Source organism: Passer domesticus, chromosome 9 (genome assembly GCF_036417665.1).
Source record: "Passer domesticus isolate bPasDom1 chromosome 9, bPasDom1.hap1, whole genome shotgun sequence".
Classification (NCBI taxonomy): Eukaryota; Metazoa; Chordata; class Aves; order Passeriformes; family Passeridae; genus Passer; species Passer domesticus.
In genome coordinates, this window is record NC_087482.1 from 3,433,302 (window position 1) to 3,445,048 (window position 11,747).

The 11,747-nt window shown below is 45.9% G+C and overlaps 1 long non-coding RNA gene across 1 annotated transcript; it reads right to left on the minus strand.

Annotated features, from left to right (window-relative positions):
* Nucleotides 1-6,356: 6,356 nt before the first annotated feature.
* Nucleotides 6,357-8,373, minus strand: LOC135307543 (uncharacterized). The gene is made up of 2 exons (XR_010368280.1): nt 7,397-8,373; nt 6,357-6,627 (listed from the first exon to the last, which is right to left on the minus strand). It is a non-coding gene; the product is annotated as an uncharacterized LOC135307543 (long non-coding RNA).
* Nucleotides 8,374-11,747: the final 3,374 nt, after the last annotated feature.

The window sequence follows — 11,747 nt, forward strand, 5'->3', positions numbered from 1 at the left end:
CCCTCGGGTCCAAAGTGGGTCCCTTCCAAATGGGTCAGGCCATACACCGCCTCCAGTCAAGTTCCAACTAAGAAAGCGGCACAGGTCGAAGAAGCCTGTTGGAGGAGAAAAAAGAGACCTTTTGAAGGAGGTTTAGACCTCCCGGAGCAGAACCATTCCTGATATGTTACCTTTATGACTTTTTGTCTTGTTCTTTTCAGAAAGCCCGAGAATGCCCATCCCCATAACCCACATCGAGCTGATCATTCTCTGGAACCTTTTTGCCATCGCGAGCCCATGGATTGTCCCTCAACCTAAGCAAAACGTTTGGAGAATGCTCGCTAGCGCCCTCGGCAGGGATCATTTGTGCCTCACCACCGCCTCGGCAGTAGACCCCTTGTCGACCTGCCTTGTGGGGATCCCGCTTCCTCCAAAGGAGTTTCCCGAGCCCCTTTACTCCTCCCTTAAACCCCTTTCCCAAAATAAAGTTCTCCGTCCCTCTGGTCCCAATCCCAATTTAATCTGGAGGAGGCTAATGTCCAAATTGAACATATCTAAATCTGACCCCACTGAATTTAAATTGCTCGGCTCCGCATCAGCAAATTTGTGTGTTGAATTTTTCCCTTTCCACGACCGCAACGAAAAATCTTTTACACCAATCATAGAACCAAATCAAAACTACGCGGCGGGGAATTGGTGTTCTGTTACCTCCCATATTACCACCTCCCTCTCCTTTGAAGATAAACCCAGATCCCTTCCCAACGGTGTATTTTTCATTTGCGGGGACCGAGCATGGGCAGGCATCCCCTCTCGCCTTCTAGGAGGCCCGTGTACATTTGGACGGCTGACGCTGTTTGCTCCCAACAATTCCCAAATTAAAGATTGGAAAGAGAAGATTGTCGCACACAATTCGGTCCGCGTAGCAAGAGATCTTAAAGATGTAAATGAACAGTGCGACTCCCAAATTGTTCATTGGTCAAAGCCAGAAGGTGTCGCATAGACAGTGTTTCTCCCGTGGGTGTCTATTGCGAAGTCTCTAGGTGAATTAGCCCACCTAGAGTGTTGGGTAGACAAACAAGCAAATTTTACCTCAGCCGCTTTAAGTAACCTCCTAGCAGACGAAGAAATAACAAGGCAGGCGACTCTCCAAAACCGAGCAGCAATAGATTTTCTATTGCTGCTCCATGATCACCGATGTGAAGAGTTCGAGGGGCTCTGCTGCCTCAATTTAACATCCAGAGCCGAGGACGCCAGAAGATCTATTGACCGAATGAAGGGAATGATCAGCGACATTAAAGAGAAAACATCAGACTGGTTGGGGGGCATCTTTACGGGATGGGGTCTCTCGGGCTGGGTAGTTTCTATTTTAAAAACTGTTGTTTTAGTCCTTTTCATTTTAGTAGTCATTTCAATTGCAATTTCTGTCGTTTGGAGAATTCTTAAAGGGCTTATAGTTAAGTCGATGTCTGCTGCGGAAGTCAATCGAGTGGTAGTCGAAGAAAAGGTTATGGATAAAAGTCAGGAAGAAGAAGGTTCCGAAGAAGACGAGCAGTTAGAAGACCACCCTTGGTCAGATGAATCCTCAGAAGATGGTTTTTAAGTTACCCCACTCCTCCTTTTTCTTTTTAAACAAAAAAGGGGAGATGTTGGGGTGCATTAGTTTTAAGTTGGTTTATTACTGTACCCCCCATTCCTGTTTATGGTTCTGCCCGGGCTCTCTCTCTCTCCCAGTCTTGATCGCCCCATCAGTTGCACTTTTCCCCTCCCTTTCCCTACGATTTATCTCTCCTAATCCCTCCCTGGCTGCCTGTCTGTTACTCGGTGCCCACACCCTTCCATCCAGAACCTTCTGCCTTGGACATTGAATGATTGGATCAGGGGTCAGGGTTCAACCCTCAGTTTATTCCCACTGGAGATCCGAGATGTTTGTTACGTGTTATTCCCTCCTCTCGAAAATTTAGATTGGTCATTGTGTTCTGGTTATAAGGCCTTGCCGGGTATGCCTTTTTGTCCGCACTCGACGCACTTTCAATAAAACCCTATCGTTTTCCCTGTCGACGCGGTCCTGCCTTTTTCTCCTGTGGGTCGCAGCCCGGCTCCTCTTCAAACAGCTCCGTGGATCCTCGCTCTTCTGAAGGCATTCCGCCTTAAGCACTCTCCCCAGGAAGTCTCCCAGCGGGAGGGTGCCCTTCCCCCCCTCAGTGCTGCCGGCGGTGCTGGCCGCAGCTTGCCGGGAGAGTCAGAGACTCAGAGGTCAGCCGCCGCTGCTGCAGTCAAGTCCTGGGCTGCTCCGTGGAACCCCCAGGAGCTGGCAGTGCCTCGTGGCCACGGGCAGGGAGCCCCGGACCCCTCAGCCCAGCACCAAGTACTGCCCAGTTACTCCTTGTCCTCTGTTTGTGTGTCTCAGTTTCCAGCCCTGAAGGATCCTTTGCCACACGTGACCTTCCCAGTGTTTGAATTGCAGTTACACTTTGACAATCACCTGTGGATATTCCATTGTGCCCTGAACTTGGTGCATTTCCAGCCTTTCCAGGAGATTGTAGTGTGTTCTGGAAAGCCTGGCCAAGCTAATGCTCAGCTGTCAGTTAAACTAAACACTATGTTTGCTTCTGTTTTCTACAAATTTTAGGACATTCTTGAATTATTTTGTGGGAATAGTCAACTATGACCTCTTTCTGGAGGGCTGTAATTTCAGGATGCACATCTTCATCAATTTTTTTTTTTTTGGTAGGTAAGTTCCCACTTACCATCATCCTCTGTGCCACTCTCTGAGCTGTGGGAGCCCTTTGAAGGTGATCAGTGAAACATCCTCTAGTGGAAGTAGAAGAATTTGCAGAGCTGTTCTTCACTGATGCTTCTATTCCTGGTTTAGAAATTAGGATTTGTAGAACTTTAGCAGATTTTGAGAAGACAAGAGGTTTGCACGTGGCAGTGCACTCACAGATTGTGGGAATGAGTCATCATGCAATAAACAACTTCTCAAGCTCTTCTAGATAGCAACTTTTTAAAAACAGGTTCTTTCCCAAGAATTTTTGCCTTTTTTTTTTTTTTGGTTGAAATAAAGAAATGCAAGATTAAAAGGACAGAAAAACAAAATAAAGATCTTCAAATGTTTTATCCGTATCTTTCTTCAGATTTTTGTTGACTTAACAATCAATGAATTCTATTTAACTTTGTTTTTTTCCAGTTGGCCTTAATGATTGATTTTGATTCAGAGTTTCATAAAAACAGGTATGGTATTTTAGCATATATTTATTTTAATAGTTGTGTAGTGTTTTATTCATCTCCACCCTGTGTTACAGCTGCATTAAATACACCTTTTCCAAAGGAATCTTTCTGGATTTTTACCCTGCTTAGTGATTTTGGTGCCATATTTTGTTGATGTAAAATTCCTGGAAGGGAACATAGCACAACCAATTTAATAGAAATATCTGAACCACACAAAAAATTCATTTTAGGTGTAGTTTTTTTAAAGTAAGCCTTCTTTCTGTTTCCTATTATTTCAAGAATTAAAGACAAATCCTGTATTACTCAGCAAAAGTAAATCAACTTCAGGATGAGGCTGGTCATGAAAGTTAGGAAAATCTTAAATTAATATTTCTGCTGGAAGTACTTCCTCAGCTAAGCAAGACTTAAATGAAAGTTGTGTGTGCATGATGCTGACTTGAAGCCATCACTTCTTCACTTTTTCAAATCTTTAGATTTATCATTTTTGCCATGTGAATAATCACACATTTTTAGGGATAAAATGGAAAAAAAAAACAACAACAAAACCTTTATTTAGCATTTTTGCAGTAACTGAGATGTGAAATTAGCAGCATGGTTCACGAGACACAGCAGCTGAAAGCAGCCACAGGAGAGTGCAATCCATCAGCTCTGCTGGGTAATGGCACCACTGGAGCTTTCATTTATTTTTCATCCTTGGACACAGTGCTTTAGACAGGTCTGTGTAATGAGCAAAGCAAAAATAATCTGTCTTTAACAAGATGAGCAGAGGAAATTCATTCCAAGGCAAATGAAATATTAGGAGGGCATGATGGAAATGTCTTTTCTCTGCAGTTTCTCAGCTCTGCCACAGCACAGTGCCTGGTTTCTGATGAGGAGATGGGCCCTGGGTGAGTGTCCAGGGAAGTGGGAGAAGCAGGGACCGTGCAGGAGTTCTGTGACTCAGCAGTGGGATCAGAGTGAACCAAGGCTGGAAATTAGTTCATTTAACCATTGCCAGTCTGACTTTGTAGTGATTTTTTATAGGAGCAGAGCTCAGCTGAGTGTGGGGCCCTGAAGGGAGGTGCCCACCCCCTGAGCATCTTCCCCCTCCACCAGCTCCCCGTGTTCTCTTGGCTGATATTCCTTCACTTGCTGGCTAATATTTCTTTATGTCCATCTCCAACAAGGAAGAACATTTTTATTTAATGATTCATCCTGTATATTGTCCTTGCCATCTTTCTGGTAGTCTCGTGTCTCTGCTTCTGCCTCAGCCCTTACACCAGGCTCCAAAAAATGACTCTGCTGTAATTAAAAATAACATCCAAAAAAACCCCAACCAAACCCCAAAAAACCAACCAACCAAACACACCCCTGCAATCAGCAGAGTTTGAGATGCTTCTGTTGTCCTTCAACCCCTGAAATTGGAAGAGCAGCAACATTTTCCAGCCCAGTGACGAATGCGCTGAATATTCCAATTCAGACTTGGAGCATCCCACGTGTTTATAGCCCTGAATTTTCATGGCATTTCAGCAGGTTTTAAAAATGTCCTTGATTATGTGCTAACTCCTCTGCTATGCCAATCTGTACATTTTCAAAATCTTTTGTTTGTGTATTTTGTGCCTAAAGGAGGAGGAAACTTTGTTTCTGCTCTTCCTATTTTTTTTCTACTAGTACAATATGCAGTTTCCTGGGCTGTTGCAATATTCCATTACCCTCCTCACAAATTTCCAGACTGCCAGCATAGCTTCATGCAAAAAAACCCACAAAAAACCCAAAAAACCAAACAAACAAACAATAACAACAACAACAACAACAAAAAAAAACCCTAAACAAAAAAAAAACACACAAACCCAACCTGTCTATATATTAGTAGTGAACCACAGGGGACATGTCCTCAGCAATTCCTCTGACTGCAGGAATTTGAAATGCCTTTGAAAAAAAGCTGGTGAAAAAGCACTGGCATTTTGGGTCATCTGTTTCTCTTCCCAGATGAGAAAAGGCAGAAACAGATGCCTCATTGAACTAATAAATAAATAATAAATTAAATTAATAATAGAAACATTTAACATAAATATATAAATAAATTATTTAATAGAAATACTGAAATTATTTAATATAAATAATGTAAATAATAGTTTATTAATATTGTACTAATAATTATTACTGAAATGTTCTTGAGTTCATGGAGCTCTTCCCTTGTCTCTGACATTACAGTGCAATGAAGGTTATTTTGGCAAAGAGCTTCTTGACCCCTGTCCCTTCTGTATCCATTAATAGTGCCAAGATGTGCTTTATCCAGTTGCTGCAAGGTCTTTTTATAGCCAGCCTTGGCCTCTCACTCATCACTGTCCCCTGGGTGTGACATAAAGGCAGCACTCTCCAGGCTGGCCCACAGCTCCTTGGGTGCAATCCCACAGCAACAGCTTCTTTCCTGCACTGAGCTCAGGTCACCTCCCCTCGCTGAGCCAGAAACTTGATTTCAATACACTCTCTGGCACATTTTCCCTTGCTTGAGAAACTAAATCTTATTTGGCTGTTAAAAAAATTATAGTGTGAAATAAAATATAAAATACTTCAAAACATGAGGCAATTTAGTGCTTCCTTTTAATCTAACATGGCAGAGCTGATGGACAATTTCCTTGCAAGTGCCACCTGACGTTGTGAGAGTCCCTTTGACTAACAGAATGTGTCTTTATTTTTCAGGTGGTTTCTTAGATGGCCACAGTCCAGTCAGTGTGGATGGACAAGAGCCTGGACGAATTTATTGATGTATTTATACAGTGACCATGTTAACATCTGGGTTTCAAACACATCACATCACTTGCACAGCCCACAACCAGGAGCAAAAGTGGAAATACCCGTTCCTGCCCTCACCTTTCCCAGGATTTCATATGTGAAACAGCTTTTTAAAAAAATGTTCCAAGTCAGGAGGTGATGCAATGAGCACATCATCGATGAGCACACGCCTGTGGGAAAGACAATTATGGATGTCAAGTGCAAAACTTTCATACCATCTGTCAGCTTGAACAGGAGCAAACAATGATTGCATAAAGAGAGGAGGAATTGTATGCATTTTCCTGGAAGTGCTGCAAAGCCTGGTGAATGTTTTTGTAAAGTGGTTTAGTAACACTTTTTCAGTAAATAAAATATCTATGTCTCAAAGACCTAAATGTTATCAGGTCATTTTATTGCTGAATACCAGTTTTTAAGCAGCTGCTGGAAAAATATGGAAGAATAAAAAGGAAAGCTGAAGGGTATTTTTATTGTAGTCATTTACTGATCTCCACTTCTCTTGCATTAATTCCTTCTCAGGAAGAAATTTTTCCGCTTCTGTGTGGAATGGGCTGAAATGGACATCACTGTGGGAGTTGTGGTTGTTCACAAAATGTGGGTTATGAGGAGCTGTAACAGCTGAGGGATTGGATGGCCCAGGAAGGGAACCTGAAATGATGGGAACACGTGGATGAATATCTCAGTGGCAGAGACAGCAGAGAGGAGTCATAAATAAAAGTGGGGAAAGGAAAAGGTTGGGCATATTGCTGAAGCAAAAGAGAAAAATACTGTTTTAACTTTTTTTTTTAGTAGATGGTGCACTTCTGTGCAAGGCAGTTTGAAGATGTGTCAGGTCAGGGTGGAGGGATTCTGCAGAGAACTGCAGCTGCCAGCAGTGTGATTTCAGCTGTGGTTACACACAGCACTGGATGGGAGAAGATCTGTGGTGTGGCACCACTGGTGCCAGCGCAGGGACAGAGCATTCCCCATGCCAGTGATGGTCCACCTGCAGTTTCGTGCTGTGGGTGTGATATCACCCCCTGTGACTGGAAAACCCCAGGTGTTTATTTATTCAGGATATCCCCACAATGCCATCCTCATGCTTGCTGAGTGAACACACAGGGTGGGGTGTGCTGGCTGCTGCCTCAGTTCTTGTGGACTTCATGATGAGGCATCTTTTCCCTGTGCTTCCCAACTGCCCAGCCTTGTTTTCACTCTTTGGATCATTTTCTTCAAGCAGTTTGTACCACGCTCTGTTTATCCTTTCTTTCAAGCTGCCACATCACCCCTACATCACCAGAACCTGCCTGACTTGTCTCAGGAGAGGGTGGCCTCAGTTTAACCCTTTCATTCCTGATACTCAGTCTGGCAGGTGTTGTGGGACCTGCACCTCTCCTGCCCAGGAAGATAAAAAACTAATTTTTTAATCATTTTTTACCTCTCCTGCCCAGAGCTGGGATGTGACACTGCTGTGGCAGTGCCACCCAGGTCCCCTCAGAGGGACATGGTGTGGCTCTGCCCCATTAACCCCACGTGTCACAAGGCTGAGGCGTGTTCCCTTCTATCCATACCATCAAGCACTGGCACCTCATCACTGCACCCCAAAGACTGCCAAGTGCTGCACCCAGCTCAGCGTTCCCCACCCATTGTTTGCTGCCCGGGAGCATTAGACATCACCTCTTGCTTTTCCACCTTTCAAAACCAAAAGAAGCAGGATAATGTTACTTAATCAGAGCTGAGCACATCCTTACCTTTTCCTGATCCCTCACTCTCAGCCCTTCTTGTTCCCTACTTGCAGTACAGTCGAGAGGCAACCAACATGGCAATTTATTTGGGTTACAACATTAAAGGATTTTCATTTTATGAGTCATAAGTACAGGAAGCAAAATAAGTGAGTTCATTAAGCCTGTGTTTACTTGTTCTTTTTCCAAATGCCATTTTGTCACATTCTGCAGTTCCACACAGACCAAAGCAAAGTCAAGGCAGGTGGACATGGACATGCCTAAAATGACAGAGTAGCGGCAGCCTTTAAAGGGCTTATTTTATCTGAAAGAAACAGTTCAAACAAATTAATTCTACCCTTGAGTAAATGAAGCTCAACACGCCTTTAACAGCCCTTCTGTGTCGGTGAGCAGCCCCAGCCACCTGCAGGTGAGGCAGCGGCTGTGGGGTGATGGTGCCACAAAACTGACCGTGACCTCCCGTACTGAGTGCTTCTCAGCCAGATTTCAGTGAATATCAGTAATTTCACACAGGTTTGGCACCTGGGTTTTTAAAAAAAGACAAAACCCGCTGCCAGAGGGATGGCAGGGGAAGTGAAGGAGGAGGGGGATGCTCGGTGCAGGGCAGCGCTCTCGCAGGGCACAGCGAGCAGACAGGTCTTTGACACTTGTTTATGTGCGGGAAGGGCTGCAGGAGTGCGGGGCCGCTCAGGGGAGGTTGGAGCTGCCCACACCATCCTGCCCCGGCTCCCGACACACGGAGGAGGGGAAGTCAGGCTTGGATTTAGGAGATTCGGGGGCGATTTCCACGCTGCAGCCCAGCGTGTCCCGCAGCTCCAGGAGGGGAAGCAGCGATCCCTGCCTGCGGTGCTGCTCGCGGGCTGGCCTGCGCCGCGGCTTTCGCTTCATGAGGGCGATTCAAAGGCTGCACCAAGAGCTGCTTCTCGGCGGGACCGTGCGGCTCGGGCAAGAGCTGCCGGGCCGGGGAGGGGAGGGCACCAGGGAAGCCGTGAGGAAGCCGTGAGGAAGCCGTGAGGAAGCCGTGAGCGGCGTTACTGCGGGCCCTGCGAGCGAAGCGCCGCCCCGTGAGGCGGTGAGGCCGCGGGGCTGTGGGGCTGCGGGGCCGTGCCCCGCCCCGGCGGGGCCGGGCGCTCGGCGGTGCCGTCAGCGGAGCGCCGAGCGCGGCCATGAGCGCGGTGCTGCTGCTGCTGCGGGCCCTGCGCTCCGCCCGGCCCCGGCCCCAGCTCCAGCCCCAGCCCCGGGCCGGCCCCGCGGCCTGCGCACGGCCGCGCCCCGCCGCGCCTTCGCCAAGGAGCTGTTCCTCGGCACGCTGCGCAAGGTGGGTCCGCGGGGGGCGGTGGGGGCCGGCCGCGCCCGGGGGTCGCTGCCCTTTCACCGGCGGACAGCGGGGCTGGCACTCACTGGGGGCTCGTCCGCAGCAGCGCCAGGGCCTTTCCCAGCTGCTCATCCCAGCCCGGGCTGCGGGCGTTGCTGTGAGCCCTCGGCAGGGCCCGGCCCGGCCCGGCTGCCCCGCAGCCCCCGGGTCCAGCCCTGCGGAGCTCCCTGCCCTGGCTCTGTGTGCCCCTCAGCTGCAGCCGGGTAACTGAAGGGAGCCTTTGCACACAGAACAGGCGATGGGGCTCAGAGTGACCCAAACAACGCCGAGAGCCCCTGTGCCTGCCAGCCCCGCGGGTCCCCTGGGCGCTGCCCGTCGCCGTGCTCCCCCTCTGGGCATGCCGCTGAACTTGGATGGCTTCGTCCTCTGGTTGTTCTTCAAGGATGGAGGCTTCTTGTAAATCTCTGCCTACAGTTTTGGTAGGAAAGATCGGTGTTCTTGTGGTGCCTTGAGATGCCACTGGACAAAGAAGTTAAAATCTGAGATGGAACGCTGTATTAAGCAGAGTTTGTTACTGCAGGGCTTAGAGTGTGCATTTATCAGAGATTGCAGGGTGAAGTAAACGGAAAGAAGGAATAATTCAAATCCACTGAAATGAGTTGAGCAATAAAGTCTCTTTCAACAGAGCTTGTCAGATAAGGTGTTAAAACAGGCAGCACTCAGGCTCCACTGTGTTAAACCCCTCTACAGATGTGTCTCGGGTGTTTCTTCCCTCAAGTTTCAACACAGCAGCTTTCTGAAAACCTCTAACATTTCACAGGTCCTGAATTTTTGATGCTGATATATTGCTCAGAGTACCATGAACAAATTTGTGTGGACAGAGATAAATTCTTCTGTTTAAAAGGGGAAAGGCAGTAAAAATCAGAAGTGTTCTTCTCACGTAGCCTCCCACTCCTTGTGTTCCTTGTTTGTATTTTTTACCAATTCCAACCTGTCAGGCTGTGCTGCTTCCAGTTCATGGCCAGAACACCCTGGGGATGATAAGGAGTGGTGGGGCTCACTCACCTTTGTCCTCGAGGCATTAGCAGGTGAAATGTGCTGGGTGTTCGCAAGGGACAGTGCTCATGGGCTGAGCTTTGGAAACATCAAACTCATTTTTATCAGTCCCTGAATAGGGTTAAAACTCATGGGTGATGAAGAACTTTTGCATCCTCATGGTTCTTAAAAGATCTCTTGATTTCTCCCTCATGTTTCTGTTGTTCAGTTAACACCCTCTGGTCTGGTTTTGATGTGAAATAAAGTTGGGTCCTGTGGAGCCCTATTTCTGTTTCGGGACATTTTCCACAATTCTTAATTTGCACAGTGTTTTAGAGTCTTTGCAAGGCATATCTCCCATGATTTTTATTTTAACTGCATGGTTCGTGTATTGAAAATTATTAAATAATTCTCCTATTCTCCTATTTTAGGAAGAAGTTTTTCCTTACCCAGAAATTAGCAATGAAGAACTGGCAGAAATCAACCAGTTTGTGGGACCTGTTGAAAAGTTCTTCAATGAAGAAGGTATATTATTGTGTTTTTATCCATGCAAGTGATTTAGTGATTACAAAATTATTTCACTATAGCAGTTCCATAAGGTGTTTCAAACATTTAATTTAGTTTATGCATTTATTGCTGCTCACACAGTGATGCTGATTCTGTAGCATGTCCATTTATGGCTTTTTTGGGAAGTATTTGGGTGCTGATCAGAAGAATTAAATCTCCAAAACAGGGGAAAAACCAAGGATGTAAAAGAATTCTGGGATAAAGATAGGATTTGAAATTGGTTTTAGCTCAGCTGAATTGTGCTTCTAACTACTTCATACATTGTGATTTTTTTTTCCTAGTTCTAGTTCCTAGAACTTTATAGCTGTCCTACTCTGCTAAAACTGACCGTGGCAAAATGCAGCAGAGATACTCAGAAATGCTGGCTCGTTGAGGAGTTATGAAAAATCAAAAGCATTTCTGTTTTTCCAGTATTAGAGTAATAATTCCATTTGGGAAAGGCGTTATTACCCGTCTGCATTCCAGAGAGCATTGCAGGGTGTCCTTCCATTCCTGCTGCCTTGGATAAGCCAATTCCAGAGCAATTGCAGAATAGTGGTTTGCACAGACAGCAATTTCTGGGGCAGTTAAACAGCACTGTCTCAGCCTTCCCATTGACAGAGGTTTTCCAAACTCTGTAGGAGTTTGGAGAAGCCAGTGATTGTCACACATCACAATTGGCGAGATCCAGGTGATTTTAACTGTAAAATTGTAGTGTTGCTCACTGACAGTAAATAAAGGATTTATTCAAATTACATTTTTTAACTCTTTGCTCTGTGGGGGGGAACATGGTTCATGGAGTAAACAGCCTGATGTTTAGGGAAGGAATAAAAGGGTCAAATTATGGAGTCTGGAGAAAGTATGATTCCTGTTTGTTTTCACTGCCATGGTACAGAACAGCTCTCTTAATCCCCCAAGAATCTTAAAATCTCCTAAGAACAAGATTTTCTAATTTCCTCATTTATGTACTTTTTTTTTTCTTGTATTCACGACCTAGACTTAGTTCAGATAGAGAATCCTGAAAATACTTTGCTTATTCCAGTCTTGGAATCTGCTGGCATGCAGAACCAGTAGAAATGTTTGAGAAAATGAAACAAATGCTGCATTTTTCCCATTTCCAAGTCTTTTTCCTGAATATGTGGTGAGGACAA